This window comes from Nilaparvata lugens, chromosome 5 (genome assembly GCF_014356525.2).
Source record: "Nilaparvata lugens isolate BPH chromosome 5, ASM1435652v1, whole genome shotgun sequence".
NCBI lineage: Eukaryota > Metazoa > Arthropoda > Insecta > Hemiptera > Delphacidae > Nilaparvata > Nilaparvata lugens.
Genome location: NC_052508.1, coordinates 57,427,137 through 57,446,977, shown reverse-complemented (window position 1 = coordinate 57,446,977; position 19,841 = coordinate 57,427,137).

The window sequence follows — 19,841 nt, the reverse complement described above, 5'->3', positions numbered from 1 at the left end:
TCTTCTAATACTGTTGAATCTGACGAAGAGTCAAGTTCTACTTTAATAAAACAAAGAAAACTTATATTGAACTAGCCGTCAGGCTCGCTTCGCTCGCCATAACAAACAAAGTCAACTCAACTTAATGCCAACCTGACAAAATTATTAATTTAGTTACCAGTTAACAACTGTTTCGAAGAGGTACTCTCTATATAGTTCTATATTAACATATGGTATGGACATTTTTCAATTATAATATTAAGAGAATAAGAAGAATATACATGCTAAAAGACGAACTTTAAACCCTTAAAAACCACCCTAAGAGTTAAAATATTGCCAAAAGATTTCTCAGTGCGCCTCTAAAGGGCCAACTGGAGATACCTACCAAATTTGAACGTTTTTGGTCCGGTAGATTTTTAGTTCTGCGAGTGAGTGAGTGAGTGAGTCAGTCAGTCAGTCAGTCAGTGAGTGAGTGCCATTTCGCTTTTATATATATAGATAGTTTTAGTTTTAATAGAATTGAATAATTTTGATTCTTAATTAGCTCCATCGCTCAGATTGAGCTTACCTGATTTATTATTGCACCAAATCTCTACTGCTCTATTGCTTTCCATTGAGATGTATACCGAAATGGAAGTTAGTAATGATGTTAGTTATCTATATGTCTTAAAAAATTATTTAGTAGCCTAATTACAGTTAAATACATTACTAACAGTGACCACACAACTTGTCAAAGTAGTCATATAATTTCCATAACGTCAAATGGAATTTATGATGAAAATTATTTATTTATTTGTTGGGAAGTTTTTTTCACCATTCATGTAAATATGGTTATGGCACCATCATAAAAAATATTCATACTACTGGAACAATGGAGAATAATCTTGTGAACAGTGATGCTTCCAACAAAATACCAAGTGATTACCTATTCGGCTATGAAAGGGAAATTTTATTTGGTAACAAATTTTTGATCAGTTATGGAGACAAACTCAATTATTGAGAAACTCAGTTAAGGAGTTATGTTATAAATCCTGAATAACAAGTGTGAAATATTATAGTTTGTGTAAAAGTTCCTAGCATTGACGAACATAAACATTAATTTAAAAAAACTATCCAGACACCAATAGAAAGGAGATTATTCTCCCCGTTAATTTTATTATTACGCATTACGACACCCATGATTCTGAGAGAAGTGATATTCAAAAGAAAAACAAATTTTCGCGATGTTTCCAATTTTATCATAAAAGATAAATTTTCTTTTAATCCTTCAAACCTGGATCTTTTCTAGCACTACAAGAATATTGGGGATGATATTCTACATCCAATTCTGACGTTGAATTGGAAATTTGAGAAAGTTGCAATTTTACACGATTTGGCAACCCTGTAATTTCTTGGGATTGAGGACCAAGTCTCAACTTATTTTACACAAACTATAATCATTGATTAATGAACCATTAACAAGTATTAATTGAACCATTAACAAGTGTTAGTTTTGAATATTTTAAAATAATTTGATTATTTTAGAGTTAATAACAGAGAATTAGGATAGTAGACAAGTAGAGAAGAAGTAGAGAAGAGATGAATTATGAGATTTTCATCCGATTTTTTAACTATAGTCCATTAAGTAGAATTGAAAACATTAATAAATTTGGAAAAGGAGTTATATAATAATTATCATAGGGGATAGTACGTCACTCAGTTACTCTGTTGTTGATTTCAGCATGAACAATTGGAATTTGGAGGAGAAGGGAGTGCTGATGATAGCTGACTTGTTTGTCACTTGTTACAGGTCTTGTGTTTGTCGCTCGCTGCCTGACAGACAGTGTCTTCTCTATTGAGTTAGCAGCAGCAGCAGCAGCAGCAGTCAAGCAGATTCACCGACAGGTCAAGCGAACAATTTTGCGCCAAGAAACGGCTTGAGTGGACCAAAGCAGAACTTTGGATGGCCTATACTTCTCCTACTTCTCTTTCTTCTCTTACAACTGCTGGCTACCTCTCTTATTTCTCCTTCTTCTTCTTCTACTTTTCCTATTTCTCCTTCTTCCCCTATTACTCCTACTTCTCTTATTTCTTCTTCTTCTTCTTCTACTTTTCCTATTTCTTCTTCTCCTAGTTCTCTTCCTTCTCCTACTACTCCTCATCCTCCTTCTCTCGTACTACTCCTACTTCTCTTATTTCTTCTTCTCCTCCCATTTCTCTTTCTTCTCCTATTTCTCCTTCTTCCCCTACTACTCCTACTTCTCTTATTTCTCCTTCTTCTTCTACTTTTCCTATTTCTTCTTCTTCTCCCATTTCTCTTTCTTTTCCTACTACTCCTACTTGTCTCATTTCTCCTTCTTCTTCTACTTTTCCCATTTCTCCTTCTTCTCCTACTACTCCTCTTCCTCCTTCTCTCGTACTTATCCTACTTCTGTTATTTCTTCATCTTCTTCTCCCATTTCTCTTCCTTCTCCCATTTCTCTTCCTTCTCCTATTTCTCCTTCTTCCCGTAGTTCACTTATTTCTCCTTCTTCTTCTACTTTTCCTATTTCTCCTTCTTCTTCTACTACTCTTTCTTCTCCGACTACTTCTATTCCTCCTTCTCCTCCTACTACTCCTACTTTTCCTATTTCTTCTTCTCCTACTTATCTATCTTCTTCTACTACTCCTACTTCTCTCTCGTTTCCTCCCACTACTCCTTCTCCTACTACTCCTAATTCCCTCATTTCTCCTTCTTCTCCCATTTCTTTTTCTTCTCCTACTTCTCTTTCTCCTCCTTCTACTCGTACTTCTCTTTCTTCTCCTACTACTTCTCCTATTTCTCTTTCTTCTCCTACTATTCCTACTTCTCCTATCTCTCCTCCTTCTCCTACTAATCCTACTTTTCCTATTTCTCTTTCTTCTCCCATTTCTCCTTCTTCTTCTATCACTCCTACCTCTCCTATCACTCCTATTCCATATTTCTCTTTTCCTTCTTCCACTCCCACTGCTCCTATTTCTCTTTCTTCTTCTATTTCTCTCTCTTCCCCTACTAATCCTACTTCTCTTTCTTCTCCAACTACTCTTACTTCTCTGTCCAACCTCCGAAAACTGCTAGAGGCTGGTTACCTTTCCGGTCCCATAGGCAGTAGAAGGCAGTTTCCTGTCACAGGCCTCGTAATTCGGCCACCTTTCATCTACAACTGGAGCTGGACGTCCACATCTAAATGAATCACTAATAACGAGAACATTCACTTCGAGAAATGCTGCGAATCTTCAAGGAGATGGTGGTTCTATTATTGTGTAACATACGCAACTATAATTATATAACTATTCTAGATAGCGGTACCGAGTATTGCTAACAGGTTTAATCAACTTCAACTCTAAACTTTTCCTCCCTATTTCTCAAGACAAGTGAAAAAGTTATTCAATTGTACGAAATACTATTTTCCCTTTATAAATTAACCTATCATTTCTGGAATTGAAATGAAGATTCTCCAAGAAACTGTTGACTATATTAATTACACTTTCACCAGAGATTGCACGAACTAAAAGAAAAATAATGTGTTGGCTATGAGAAAAGCAAATAGTTCTATGTTGAAAGTGAACTGTAGAGTCAATCTTCTGTAGCTCGAATGATCTATTTGTAAAAAATGAACTAAAAAGTTTTCTTATTTCTAGTCCAGTCATTTGTGTGGTATCTACTGCGATCTATCTAAGGCCTGTTTGTCTGAATAATATCCTACTATTATTGTCTATAATCTACTATTATCAGAGAATCTGCTACTACAGAATAATTGGAACAGCTTAATTGGATTTCCTCTTACTTAAATAACAGGCGATAATTGTTCGTTTTATTGTAATTTATATTTTCAGTTTTCGATTCGGTGCAGAAATTGAAATGGACATAACCTATGTACAATACTTTGACAATAATTTGAAACTGAATTAGGAAATTGAAGAAGTTTTAGGCAATAGCCGGTTTTTACTTTCCTTGCCCTATTACCATAGGTAAGGAAAGTATTGCTTTCCGAAAAAAATTAAGGTACCCCAATTTCTAAATTTCTATACGTTTCTAGGTCCCCTGAGTACAAAAAAGTGGTTTTTGGGTATTGGTCTGTATGTGTATGTGTGTGTGTGTGTGTGTGTGTGTGTGTGTGTGTGTGTGTGTGTGTGTGTGTGTGTGTGTGTGTGTGTGTGTGTGTACACACGATATCTCATCTCCCAATTAACGGAATGACTTGAAATTTGGAACTTAAGGTCCTTACAATATAAGATCCGACACGAACAATTTCGATCGAATGCAATTCAACATGGCGGCTAAAATGGAGAAAATGTTGAAAAAAGGGGTTTTCTCGAAAACGGCTCCAACGATTCTGATTAAACTCATACCTCAAATAGTCATTAATGAGCTCTCTACAATTAATGTTCAGTAACATTTTCACCTAAAATTGAAGATAAGCTCGAAATTCGAGAAAATGTGACTATCCAATTGCAAACTGTTGGCAACTGTTGATTCTATTAAATGATTCACTATGAAGAGATAGCAGACCTCGTATGTCTCCAGCGTTATTGTCCTGTCACCAGCTGGCTAATATCTTTGTTTATAAGTAGACTTGAGATGCGCGGGAACACTAGCGTCAGGTGATAAATCTTCATAACGGCAAGGAAAGTTGTGTGAGTGCTCCGCACCATATTTTTTCTTTTCTGATCATTGTACTGTTTGTGCTAACCTAATATATGAATAAATAATGTGTGAAAGGTAAAACATTATTTCAATCATTCTCATTTTCAAATATAGCAAATGGGGTGCCCCAACGCCCAAGGTTCGATACATGGGCCTCTACTTTCCTCCTTAGAGAATAGAGTCTAAACTGGAACTTTACACGAACTTTAACTTCAAACTGGAAATTAACATACGACCTCTATCAAATAATACTAGGAATGGTACAAACTTGAACTGGGATTTCATGGAGGTTACAGTTCAGCATATTACATATATGATATAAATAAAAATATAAATCTGAATACCCTTTTGAATTATTTCGTCTCGACATGTTTCGGCTACTAATGCCATTGTCATAAACATGCCGTGACAAAATAACTCAAAAGGGTGTTCAGATTTATATTTTTATTTATATTAAAAGTAGCCCTAAAGAAAAAAGACAAACCATTATATGATTTCTATCAATTAACTTATTCCTTTTTCCATTCCTGTATTCAACAATGATAAGATATAACATTATCATGAAAAAAGATTCAAAATTTTTTATTCACAATACAAACAGTTGAGGGTCCTGCCAAACCCAAAGGTTTTGAAATGATTGGAAATGGAAATACAGGCTTACAGCCCTTACTATTCCATTGCCGAATTTTTATTTTAATAATTCATGAATACAATTACAAATAGATATATGGGAGATATGGGTATATACAGAACTAGCCGTCAGGATCGCTTCGCTCGCCATATCCGTCCAGCCAGGGGGAACCACCCCCTGGAACCCGACTGGATCGTCTAAGAATGGGTTCAGACTAAACTGATATGGCGAGCGAAGCGAGTAGCTCTTATTGAAGTAGCAGTGCCCAATCAATTTTTCCGCGATAATGCATTTCAATCTTCAACTTGGTGCCAACCTAACAAAGTAAACTCAACTTAATGCCAACCTGACAAAATTATTAATTTAGTTACCAGTTAACAACTGTTTCGAAGAGGTACTCTCTCTAGATTATAGTTCCATATTAACATATGGTATAGACATTTTTCAATTATAATTAAGAGAATAAGAAGAATATACATGCTAAAAGACGAACTTTAAACCCTTTTTTGGTCCGGTAGATTATTAGTTCTGCGAGTTAGTGAGTGAGTGAGTCAGTCAGTCAGTCAGTGAGTGAGTGCCATTTCGCTTTTATATATATAGATATACAGTCATAGAGATATGACTGGGCGAGAGCAACAGTCCTAGCCAAAAACTGCTCTACTCCCAAATTTTATAAACAGCAAAATTTCAAAAGATTGGTTATATAATTGAAATGAAATGAAATAAATCGTTATTAGGCAGAGTTATATAATTATAATAATTGTCAATAATTGAAGAGACTTTGAATGCTGTCAAAAATCCACTTTATTTTAATAAAATTTATTATTTCACAGGAGCATGCTTTCGTATAATAAACAACATCAATATTCACTCTACAAAATTAATCAGATTTCAGATTGGATGTATTTTCACTTCCGAGAATGTGAATCCGATTTTACTGATATTGATAGATGCTGGTTTACTAAAATTTGTGAGCACACACGAAAGCATACTCCTGTAAAATATTAATTTTTATTCAATTAAAGTGGATTTTTGACAACGTTTTGAGTCTATTCAATTATGGAAAAGTTCCACATCAACATTCACGCTATAAAACTGGAATAGACCTACCATTCTTTAGAATAATATTACAAAATTCCAACTCATTGTTCATTCAAAATTCCATGAAATTAGGATTACTATTGAATAGCGTCCAATATCAATATCGCACACAAAATAATTGCCCAAATATGGTTTTCATAATGAATAGCGCCGGCAGCATGCGGATGGCTAGAAAAACACACAAATCCATTGCTACGCATGGCTTGGAGCAAATTAATTATTATTGAATTGATTGCTGTGGGGAAAGAAGGCTCAGCCGAAGCAGAGAGCCGGGAAATAAATCGGTGTTTGGAAGCGGGGTGGGGGGTGAGTTAGGAATAAAACAGGGAAAAACAACGGTGGTTTAGGAGTCTGACGAAAATAAATCGATAGAACTAATTGAGCGTAAGCCGTGCAGAGCTTAGAAGGTAGGAGGGGGGCAGTGTAAATGGTGGGGGGGAGTGTGGAAAGGAGAGAAACTGAGCTGGAGGTTTATCTTGCTCTGCTCCGTGTAGAGTGTGGAGACTGCTCCGTTGTGGAGTGTGGAGACTCTGCTCCGTTGTAGAGTGTGGAGACTCTGCTCCGTTGTTCGGCTGATGCCAAGCTTTTTATATCTGTATCTTACCGTCTCTGTAAAAATACAGATATAGTCAGCTGATTAAAAGTGAAATGCTCATGTTCGCGGCGCGTATATCTGTACGCACCTTTATAGTTGTTCACTTCACGAAATTCTCAGCACTTATTGAATGAAATACTTACAAACAGTAATACTAGTAAATCAAAACTAATACTATTGTCAACCGCAATTTCCGATGGAAATATTGTAGCAGATGAGTCCCCCCCACACCCATAGACAATTTCAATTCTTCAGGTCCATTATAAAAATAATTATTAATGCTCATTCATAATCATCTGTGGACAATTTTGATCAACTCTTATTTGGCAATGTTGAACTTATCTATTCGAATTGTCATCGAATGGTTGACTATACAGGGTGTTTCAGAAGTAGTGTCGAGAATTTTAGGGTATTGTACCTGGATGCTAGGAGACTACAAATGTCATATTTGAAGTGTCCAAAACTCAGCGGTTATCCTTATAGCTGCCATTTTGTTTTTTTCACTTAAAAATTTTTATCTCAAGAACGAAATGTTGTATTGATCTGAAATTTGGCATGAATATTTATGCTATAAAGACACAACAGTGAAAAATAAAAAAAAAATTTTTCGTTGAAATTTTTCAAAATGGCGGCCATTTTAAATTTTTGATGGCGAATATCTCGAAAACCGTCCATTTTACAGAAAATTTACAAGAGACAAAAAAGTTAGCAAATTTTTTCACAATTCCAATGATACCTAATTTATTAAGATTGGTCGAAGAATAACAGAGAAATTAATTTTTTTCGTACTGCATGCATGACCACTTTTCACCATTTAAAGATCAATATTAATTTTTTTTATAATTTCATGAAAACCGTTCTTATTACAGAAATATACAAGAATAACTTTCCTCCAAATTTTATTTTACATTGAAAAATATTAATTTCACTCAAATCGGTTCACTGATACTAATGCAGCAATTGCTCAAAATGCCGTCCTTCAACTTGATTACACAGTCTGCACCTTTCAATCATGGACCGTCGAACTGCTATAAAAGCATTTTCATCATCTTGAATGGCACCTGCTGCAGCAACCACTCTTGCCACAAGGTCTTCTTCGTTTTCTACTGGCGTGCTGTAAACAAGGTCTTTCATATGGCCCCAGAAAAAAAAATCTAAAGGGTTGAGGTCAGGTGAACGTGCGGGCCACGGTACTGGTCCACCCCGCCCAATCCACCGCTGACGATAGGTCATGTTCAGAAAGTCCGTAACAACATTTCCGAAATGAGCAGGGGCACCATCATGTTGAAACCAAATATTATATCTGTTTGCAAGAGGCACATCTTCCAAAAGTTCTGGTAGTATGTCTCTTAAAAAAGTAATGTACGTGGGAGAATTCAGACGATTAGGAAGAATGTATGGTCCAATCACGCGATTACCTAAGATACCCGCCAAACATTCAGCAAAAATCTATGCTGATAACCACGCACTTTGACCTCATGAGGATTGTCTAAGGCCCAGACGTGACTGTTGCGAGAGTTGAAGATTCCTTCTCTTGTAAAGCTGGACTCATCGGTAAATAACACATTTTCTAGAAAATTTGGTTGGATAATGTCTTGCTGAAGAAACCAACGGGCACAGTTTACTCTTGGCTCATAGTCGCGTTCAACCAATGAGTGAACTTTTTGAAAGCGGAAGGGGTGAAGTCTTTCCTTGTTTAGTACACGCCACACAGAAGAAGCACTTGAATTGATTTGCTTTGCAACTGCTCTCGTACTCGTTCTAGGATTGAAATCGAATTTCTGCAATACTTCCTCTTCAAAAGCAACATTTCGAACTGCTCGAGGCCTACCAGCAATTACCCTGTTCCGTTCAAATGAACCAACTTCTCTCAGCCGATTGTGAGTTCTTGTGAACGCCTTGTCGGAAGGGAGACGGCGGTTTGGAAATGCAGCTGCATACATTCTTCTTGCTTCGGTCGCATTGCCAAGAGCTGCTCCATACATGAAGTGAATATCGGTGTACTCCAGCGAACTAAATTCCATTACAATAATTGAATATTTGTGTAGAAGCAACGTAAGAAAATATTGAAACTGGAAATTTAAGATAGAAATAAGACCTAGGAAACGTGAGACTAAGAAATAGGAAGCACTACATCTGGTTCTTTACTTTTAATGAAACAACAATACTTTTACAAGACAAACATTATCATCTGAAAACCATTGTAAAATCATCTGTTTGCCCATATGGAGCCATACCGAGTTTCAAAGCTTCATTGTAAAAAAGAATAAATAGATAAAATAAATTTTTGAATGGATCATGACATCAAGTTTGGAATCTATGAATTATATCCTTTCATATTTCAATAGAGATACACTATGAGAAAATACTCTTGAATGAAATAAATGTTATCCTTAAATTTTCACAAATTTACAGCTTGAGTCATCTAGCAAAAATATCACCCGCCAAGTAATGTTAACAGGTGTGAATAACCAAACAATCAGATCTACTATAATCATAATACATACTGAAACGAAGTTACAGAATATATATTTTTATAACAATACATAATTCACAGCATAGACTACTTGCCATACATTCTCGTCGGAATTACTTAATGTCAAATGTGTGCTCTTTGCCCACAGCTCAAGCTGTAGGACCTACAATATTTCTAGGATAAACAAGAGGTTCATTTTATTTCCCTATTCTTCCACATTAAAAGGAAGAAATATCATCTACGGAAATGGTATATTTTGGAAGATATTTATCACCATCCGCAGTAAATCATACAAAGTTATTTTATTGGACAGAATAGAAAGTTTAGCTGATATATGGCTTTTGAAGAGGGGAGTTGAAACAGCGTAAATGGTGGCGCTGCCTTTCGGTAATTTATTAAATAAAGGAAAGAAAGAGTAAGCCAAACATAGCTTTGGCTTTTTCTTGTGACCTAGTACACGGCCGATATACACTGGACAGGGTCGGTGTGTGGCTCTTCTTTCGCGATAACAATGCGTCATTTACTCTTCAATGGAACGCTTTTTTGGCCGAGTAGTCTCCCTGCCACCCTCCAATCTACTGGCGTGCTGCGTTCACAGATAACCACCCAAACAGATTGCAAACGTTGCGAAAAAGGCCGCCATATTGCCACGTAATGGATGAAAACAAAATGGAGCAGACAAATATTTTACTATCCATCATGTTAGATAGCCACAAGCTTGTATTAGTATGCTTTGAAAAATATATTGGGCTTATTTTATATCATTGTAATCCTAAACCCATCAATAACTGATGACAACAAAGTAAGGCTGGCCACCAACGGTTGAGTCATGCATGTTTATCATGCACATACACATGTTCACATATGACTGTACATTATAATTATAAGATTATGTATGTGTTCCAATCCGTGGTTGTCCTGAGAATTGTACAGCTCAGGTGCTCCACATTATTTGGATTTCGAAAAGGAATATCTTGTACTAGCTTTGAAAATCTGTACTGGCAATTTTAAATTGTACTTCGAATTAAATCAAATCAAGTTTTATTCAATGACAACACTCACATAAAAAATTCCGTTACACAAATGATATTACAGATCATTGAATACAGTACTGTTTGTTCAAGAAAATTATTGTCAGCAAACAGGAGTGAAATACTGTACATTCAGAACTTAACTAAAAATGCTTATAAACTCAAATGAAAATACTTATATGAATTAAGTTTAATTCATTATCTTAATCAATCCCACACAAGCGCACACACACCAACACACACACACACCCACACACCATGGAGAAATCATAATCATTAGTAAGTTAGTGAAAGAATTGAAACAAGTGCCTGTCAAGGTGATGATTCATCCAAGAATAATAAAAAGCTCATTCATCTCAACCGGAGAATGTTCCATCAATCATAGGTGTAATTTAGATTTGAAAGATCTATGATCGTTTGAATTTTTAATCTCGACGGGCAGACTATTCAAAAATTTGGGATTCAATAAGAATAATTTGGTATTTGGGAAAAAAATAAACTGTGCTTCATTGTAAAAAAGAATAAATAGATAAAATAAATTTTTGAATGGATCATGACATCAAGTTTGGAATCTATGAATTATATCCTTTCATATTTCAATAGAGATACACTATGAGAAAATACTCTTGAATGAAATAAATGTTATCCTTAAATTTTCACAAATTTACAGCTTGAGTCATCTAGCAAAAATATCACCCGCCAAGTAATGTTAACAGGTGTGAATAACCAAACAATCAGATCTACTATAATCATAATACATACTGAAACGAAGTTACAGAATATATATTTTTATAACAATACATAATTCACAGCATAGACTACTTGCCATACATTCTCGTCGGAATTACTTAATGTCAAATGTGTGCTCTTTGCCCACAGCTCAAGCTGTAGGACCTACAATATTTCTAGGATAAACAAGAGGTTCATTTTATTTCCCTATTCTTCCACATTAAAAGGAAGAAATATCATCTACGGAAATGGTATATTTTGGAAGATATTTATCACCATCCGCAGTAAATCATACAAAGTTATTTTATTGGACAGAATAGAAAGTTTAGCTGATATATGGCTTTTGAAGAGGGGAGTTGAAACAGCGTAAATGGTGGCGCTGCCTTTCGGTAATTTATTAAATAAAGGAAAGAAAGAGTAAGCCAAACATAGCTTTGGCTTTTTCTTGTGACCTAGTACACGGCCGATATACACTGGACAGGGTCGGTGTGTGGCTCTTCTTTCGCGATAACAATGCGTCATTTACTCTTCAATGGAACGCTTTTTTGGCCGAGTAGTCTCCCTGCCACCCTCCAATCTACTGGCGTGCTGCGTTCACAGATAACCACCCAAACAGATTGCAAACGTTGCGAAAAAGGCCTCCATATTGCCACGTAATGGATGAAAACAAAATGGAGCAGACAAATATTTTACTATCCATCATGTTAGATAGCCACAAGCTTGTATTAGTATGCTTTGAAAAATATATTGGGCTTATTTTATATCATTGTAATCCTAAACCCATCAATAACTGATGACAACAAAGTAAGGCTGGCCACCAACGGTTGAGTCATGCATGTTTATCATGCACATACACATGTTCACATATGACTGTACATTATAATTATAAGATTATGTATGTGTTCCAATCCGTGGTTGTCCTGAGAATTGTACAGCTCAGGTGTTCCACATTATTTGGATTTCGAAAAGGAATATCTTGTACTAGCTTTGAAAATCTGTACTGGCAATTTTAAATTGTACTAGCTCACAGACATCTGTCATTCATCTCACATTCATTTTTCAACATCTATTGGGAGGAGAGTCTTTAGGAAGGAGTATTTTTCATTGCAGTCTTTTCAAACTCTTTGAATAATAATGCTTAATCTGGTTTTGAAGTTCAATGAAAATACGTGAATGCATTTAAAACTATTCAGCAATAGATATTTTTTCCAACTCTCTATGAATTTTCTGGCTTCCCAACAGGAAGATTTATTGAAACCAATCAAGCCTACATTATTTTCCAACCTATCTTTCTGAATGTTGTTTGATGAACAAAGCATTGTTAGAGTGACTTTTGTTACTTTATGATTTTTTCCAGGTTGCACTAAATCTGCAGCTAGTTTGAGATATCATGCGTCCTGAGGCAAAATGGTTGCAGGGGTTGCAAGGCCATTGTCCCACGTTAAATGTTTCCATCGCATTTCATTCGAAGATAGAATTCTCTTCCGAGGTAGTCAACAATAACCAATTCCAAGACAGGAGACAATCAAATAAAATGAGTCACAAAATTTCACGATCAATAAGATCATACTGGACATAACCACATTGTCTGACGTACTTTTCTCTCATACTTTTTTGTGTATGTGATTATTTGTAAAGGTGCAAAATGCGTACGTCCAATGTGTTTTTTGTTCCAGCATTTGGTCCAGTAAATCCTAATGGTCTTCACGAGTTTTTCACTACAGTTAAGTGCAACAAGAATACTATGACTATGGTCAAAACTAAAATTCTTTCAGTCGACAAGATTGAAATAGGTGAAACTTTGCTCACTGAAACTGTTCTAGAATAGATGAGACTTTGTTTAAAATATATGGTATTGTTAGAGGAAAATGATTGTAGTAGGTAAAGGTCATGATTCACTCAACCAGAATGCTTTTCACGAGTTTCTCTTTTAACTTGGTTGAAGAGTGAAGCTATGTACTCAACATATTTCAATAAGGGTTTTTGATCGAGCGATAGAATCAGTTTTCTCATTGTTTTTCATGTGTATACATAGCGGTGATCCGCTTAGCAGCCCGCTACCAACTCCAATGACTATTATGTATATGTGTATACTGACTTGGGCGAATAGTGTAGGTGAATCTCATGTTTTTCATTCATTCACTACTATAATCTGTAAATGTGTGAGTGTTATCGGATTGGATGATTTTTTTCTATTGGGATATTTCCATTCAACCTCAAAAATGTATTATCTTTTTAGGAAAGTACCTGAATGACATACAAAAGTTTTTGTTTTCAGATCCTGGGAAGAATATTCCAGACTATATTGAGTAAAAGAATCGAGGACTGCTATTTCGAAATAATTTTAAAAAATTATCCATTTCGTATGTTGCTCATACTATGTGAAGAAGTTACCCCTGAGCAAATCCCACACTCGAATACAATAGAATGATTACTTTCAAAAAGATGAATTCGTTGAATAACAGAATCCCAGGAATCTTTTTCACTTCCATTAACAAAACTTTTTACTTTCATAAAATTCATAATCACAGTCCGCCTGCTTTCTATTGAAATTCACGGTTCACCAATCCGTGCCTTCAAAGAATTTTATAAAGATCTTTGGTTCGTCGAAGCTTTTAACGTTAGGGTGAGCTCTTGAACGCCAACTGGAAAATGTTGGTAGCCTATTGATTCAGGAGAAGACTTTCATCAGATCAGATTATTTTCCCAGAAATGACTCGCTCTGGAAATAAAAGTGGTTGAATGGGAGATAAACTCCAAGTTATGAAAAGGCGCGTTTACTGTAAAAACTTCAAAATTAAACGAAAGTAGAATTTTGGATTTGGATGACAGGTTGTAGCTTCTAAGCAGGCTACCACAGTTTACACTGAAAATATTTTTAAACCCTCCTTTCATTCATTCTGATAGCTCAAAATTATTTTAATATTACTTCTAGACAGCAATCCATTATCCACATGACATGATATAATAGAAATGATTATGGATTTAAGTGTGATGCAGTTTACAATAGTTATATGATGTCTCATGATTCTCTCGATACGATACAAAATTATACAAACGGCACTGATGTGATCATATAAAAGAATAAGGCAATCCAATGAAAAAGACTAAGAAATTGTCAAAAAACCACAGATTTGAATAAGATTTAAATCTGTGGTTTTTTGACAATTTCTTAGTCTTTTTCATTCAATATGAATAATAATTACCACAATATCAACTTCTCAACTACACAAAAAAGGGAAAAATAAGGCAATCCTTTTGCTATTTTTCTTCCAAATTGAGATGCTGACACTGTCCAAAGTAAGGTTAGTTTTTCACGTACAATACCTATACAATTTTAGTTCAAATAAACATGGAAACTATAAATTTAGGTTCAACTTCCCAAGATGTAAGATTGACTATCTAAGAAAAACCGTGAAATAGATGATTAAAGAATTATATTGGAGTGAAGACATCTGGAAGCTTGCAAGAGGACAGGCTGCTGGATTAATAATCGAGTAAACTGTGAATGTCTTAATCATGGGCCCGAATCAGCTCAGAATTGAGACACAAACTATCTGCCCAACTCTGATATATTGTTGGAGTCCACTCTACCCGCCGATCCGCAAACTTTTTGAGAGTGTGAGTGCGCTGTTATTATGTAGAGGGTGTTCCAAAGTGATAAGGAGACCAAACACTAGACCTTCTCCATACAACAGATATAGTGTGCACCATCAAAGTATCCCGTGTCTTGGTTTTGGGTTGGGCACCGAATTGAAGGGTCCGTTACAGTTTTCGTTCTCATTCACTCTCTCACTATCTCTCTCTCTTTCTCTTTCTCTCTCCCTCGATCTCTCTCCTTTCCTTCGTGATCGATTCCAACGTGCGGTAATCAAATTAATTGTTAATCCTTTGTCCTGTCCGGACTATCCTACTACGAGATTAACATCTCAACTTTGACAAGTCGAAAGTTGTGAGGTTATTGGTTGTACTCCCATGATGAAAGTCAAGGTCCGAGGCTTGAATTTCATCTCGTATCAAATCTAATAATCTGATCTGGTTGCATCCAATAGCCAAACCAGCCGAGTTAGGCGCAATTTTGCACAGTTGACTTCAATAAGTGGGACGGAGTTTCGAATCGAGGACAAGGTTATTAGTTGTTGTTTGTTCAAAGAGAAGCACAATCTCAATACGGTTATTAGGTGGTTGGCGTAATTAGTTTAAGTAACTCTTAGATCGTGTTTTTTGTAACATCAAGCTTCATAGATGGGATTCTACCTTCTTGGAGGGAATTATCTGAAATGAAGAATTTCTAAAGTTATGATTGATGATTTGACAAAGCTAGAGCATAGAAAAATCATATGTGATGAAGGATTATCAAGCTTACATAGATAGTTTATCAGGAGGGTAGAGCCTGAAGTAAATTTCTTTAGTTAGGTTCGATGATTCGAAACATTTAGAGCACAAATAATTCATATGTGAGATATTCTCTGATAACTGGTATCTTCTGTTGATTATCGTTGAAAACACATCAACAATTTATTGGTAGATTGTTGATGGGATATGAACTATGGTGTCAGAATGTGAAAAGTATTATCGTGACAATTGTCTGATATCATTCACAAACCGGATTCAGCGGATACCTCTTGGAGTCTCTGTAAATGATAAAACATTTATTTCTCTCGAATATTCCATATACAGACAAGCTTCAGCAGCAGTAGCATTCTATCGCGCTGCAAATTTGTTGCTTCAACTGACAAGGAATGGACGTTTATTCTGTCAGTAACAGAAGAAAATTGGTGACTTTTTCACATTGGCAATATTCAGTTTGACATCTTCCCTTTAATGGAAATTTTTCATAGACGAACTGCTCCGATTGGCATATCAATGAATATTGTCGCCAACTCAGCTGTCTCTTATCAACAGAGAGTTCCATCGAAGCGAGCATAATTTTTTAGTGATTGAATGAAAACTGAAGCGCTGACAAATCAGTTTGTTTCGGACAGAGAGATCTCTTTCAACGGTTCCTTCAACCTTTTCCACTGCTCTTTTCTGTATCTTCTCCACTCACCCCTCTTCAGTTTACTCTTTCTTTCATGTCAGGGATCTTCCTCACCCCTGCATTTATCACTAGCATCACCTTTCAGTTCCTCTTTTCATGAGTAACTACAAGGAACTGTCTCCTTTGATGATAGTAGCGGTGACCAGAATCTAATTTGATCCATTGATCCCAGGTCCGTGTTCCTATCTCTCTGGACACTTCATTTCTCCTATTATCCATCTCCTTCTTCTTGCAACACGATAATCGTACCACTGTCACATAGTGTATGGGATATACAATTTCACGGTATCACGAGTTGATTACATAATAGTACTGTATCATATTTGGTAAATATTGATACTCTGTTCATTCAAGCTCTCATGAATTCATCAAATTCAAATTCATCAAATAAAGATCCCTTACGAAAGGGTTAATTTTAGATAACAGGGTGAAATTATAAAAAATACATGAAAATAATGTTTGTGAAAAACCCTCTCGTACTGGTGTGACTTGAGAATTTTCCTATGTTTTGAGAGATTTGAATATAGTCTATTAGATTTTTCATACATATTATAAGATGCTAAGATGGATGAGGCATTATTTATACAGGGAAGTATGACTATTATCCTCAACGAATAATATAAGATAGTACAAGAGCGTCCTTGGAAAGTTCAGATACATCATACAACTTGATAAAAAAACGGTTAGCTCATAGTTATCATTACTTCAACTAGTGGAGCAAGCAATTTGATGAATATTAGCAGTGTTCCATATTTGGCTGGACACTTGTGCAATCATCAAAAAAATATCAATGTAACTTTACTAGTACAAACTTATTCCATTACCTCTTAACTGCATATTTCTATTTTTATAATGTTTGTAGTTTACATCAATGTGGGGAGAGCTATCATTCAGTGATACCTTACGAGTGATATTGCAATGAAATATAAACAAAGTTTCATTTATTATTATTAAACGAAAATCCAAATTAAATGCTGTAATTCTCCCCGAAGACTTCTGCTACTGCAAATATTGACAACAGGGTAAACAGCTAGATGGAATTTCGCAATAATTCAGTAATAATTGCAATATCTCAGTAATTTTCATCTAAACTGTTTTTGATACTAGAATTATCACCCCTTTCATGATGAATATAAACAGAGATCACAGAAATAATCTTTGAAATAATATTTGCTTACTTTATGATATAACTCAAGAGGAACAGAATAAATGAAACTTTAGATGGAAATTCGCAACAATTCAGTAATAATTGCAATATCTCAGTAATTTCCATCTAAAGTTTCATTTATTTTGTTCCTCTTGAGTTATATCATAAAGTAAGCAAATATTATTTCAAAGATTATTTCTGTGATCTCTGGTTATATTCATCATGAAAGGGATGATAATTCTAGTATCAATGAGATTATTACGTATATTCTCAATTAAGAAAGAAGTTCAGTACGATAATTCATGTTATTTTCAAAAGAGATAAAATTATTGCTATTCAAAGCTTCTCTCATTCTCATTTGCAGTAGAATATTAATTAATGTGAAAGAGAGCAATACACATGATGAGAAGAAAGTTGCATTTTGTGGGGATCAGAGCAAGCATTTTTCTGAAAATTTCTCAAGGCTATAATAATAAGCAGCTATTAGCTTGGTGCAACGACTAACCGGGATTTAGCTAGCTTTCGTCTGTGTCCGGGAATGTAATGAAAAGTGGGATCTCGCTGCGATCAGTTCTTAATACCGCTGTTAGTTACTTCATAACTTTTTATTGCGTTTACGCAATAAATTTACAGTATGAGACGTCTCTTCCCTCCTTTTATAGGATGGGATAATATTCCTTTTAATGGTTCACCACCTAGCAGATGATGCAGGAGAGGTGCCTGGAAATCGTATCTGCCAATTTTCTCTCTGCAAGTTTTTATCTTCGAAAAATTTTATCGCTCACTTCATTGCTGTCTATTTTATGATGTGTTTGTCGCGGCTCCCCTCTCACTCACTCAGCCTTCAACATTGCACTTTTCATTGCTTGTACCATGTGCAGTATTAATCTTTAATATTGACAACTGAAATCATATTTCCTTGGAAAGAGATGAGTTTAGAATATGTGAACATTGTGGAACAAAGCTTACTCTACTATGTTTGGAGAATAAAATTGAACAATGCTAGTACATATCCAAGACTGAATCACACGAGTAGCCGCGCCCGCGGCAAATTGCCGCACAATTGTAACTTTTGTATGTAGCTTTAGGAATTTTCGTTTTCCAAGGTTGGCAGCTCATGTAATCCTCGCTGTGACTGTCCTAAAGACAACCGTGAACAGTTTGAGTCCTTGAACAGTTTGAGTATGACGGAATGAACTTTGACTAATTTCAATATAAAAATATTATTTTCCTATTTTGTATCCCATCTCTGATTTAAACTTTCATTATCTTTTTATTCTATCCAGATGTCATAAAATGAGTCAAATAAAGAAGGTATTTTCATTTTATTCATGAGTAGATCCTAGTAGTAGACCCTAGTAGTAGTATCCTATAAAAATGATGAATTCTAACAATAAATATGCAGTATTTATTTTTGGAATCTCCTCCATGTATAAACCAAATTCGGAAGTAAAACGTATAAAAGCCACATAAATATACAACTTGCTACATTACGAATATAACTATTTTACCAACGTTTTCGAGAGGGCTGAGCTAAAAAACCCGGGCTATATACTATTAAATAGTATACATGTTGAGAAAGATTTGAAATTAATAAATATTGAAAGAGCATTGTCAAAACCAACTTTTTATAGTCTAGGGAGCCAAAAGGGTGAGTGTGAGCAAAATGCTCACGCGCGACCACTGACGTTCTCTGAAGTCCGTGCGACTACTAGCGTGGAATATTTCCAATTCATAAAATTGAAATTTAATTTCTAAAGTGAGAGGGAATATGCCTTGAAAATATTTTACAAGATCTTCCCCTATCCTGCTATTTGAGAAGTTAGTATTGAATAATTTAGTGCTTGTAGTTCCAATCATATGCTCCCAAATCCTATGCTATTAAACGAGCAATATTTATGTTTATATTTTTGTATTTCACCGGATCACGAAAACGGCTCTAACGATGCTCACGAAATTAAGAACATAGTAGGTTGATAATAAAAAAATCGATGTTGCTTTCCATGACGAAACACTATATAATAACTCTGTTGTAGTTCTGACACTGTGTTACTTGTAAATATTTGAAAAACACTTACTTTTCTTGGAGTATTGAGGAATGCATTTCACTCCTGAAGAGGAGCTTCATCAGCCTGAGCCTGAGGCTCATCCCTGGGAAAACACGCTGAAGGACATTAAAAGGATAATTATTATTCATTCTTGGAAAAACAGATGATAATAATAATTTCGTCGTCTGTTGATGATGGAAGTGAGTGAACGAGTTCATGTGTGTGGGACTGTGTCAAAATTATAACTCAGCTGTTGAACTTTTGTAATCATTCAATCAGGTACTTAGTGCCGGTTGCAAAAAAGCCGAGTTATTTTCAATCCTGATTAATTCCAGTAGATCCATCTTTTTGAAATGGTCTTCTCTGATTTGGTTCACGTGAAATTGATCAGGATTGAAATTTCTACCGGCTTTTGTGC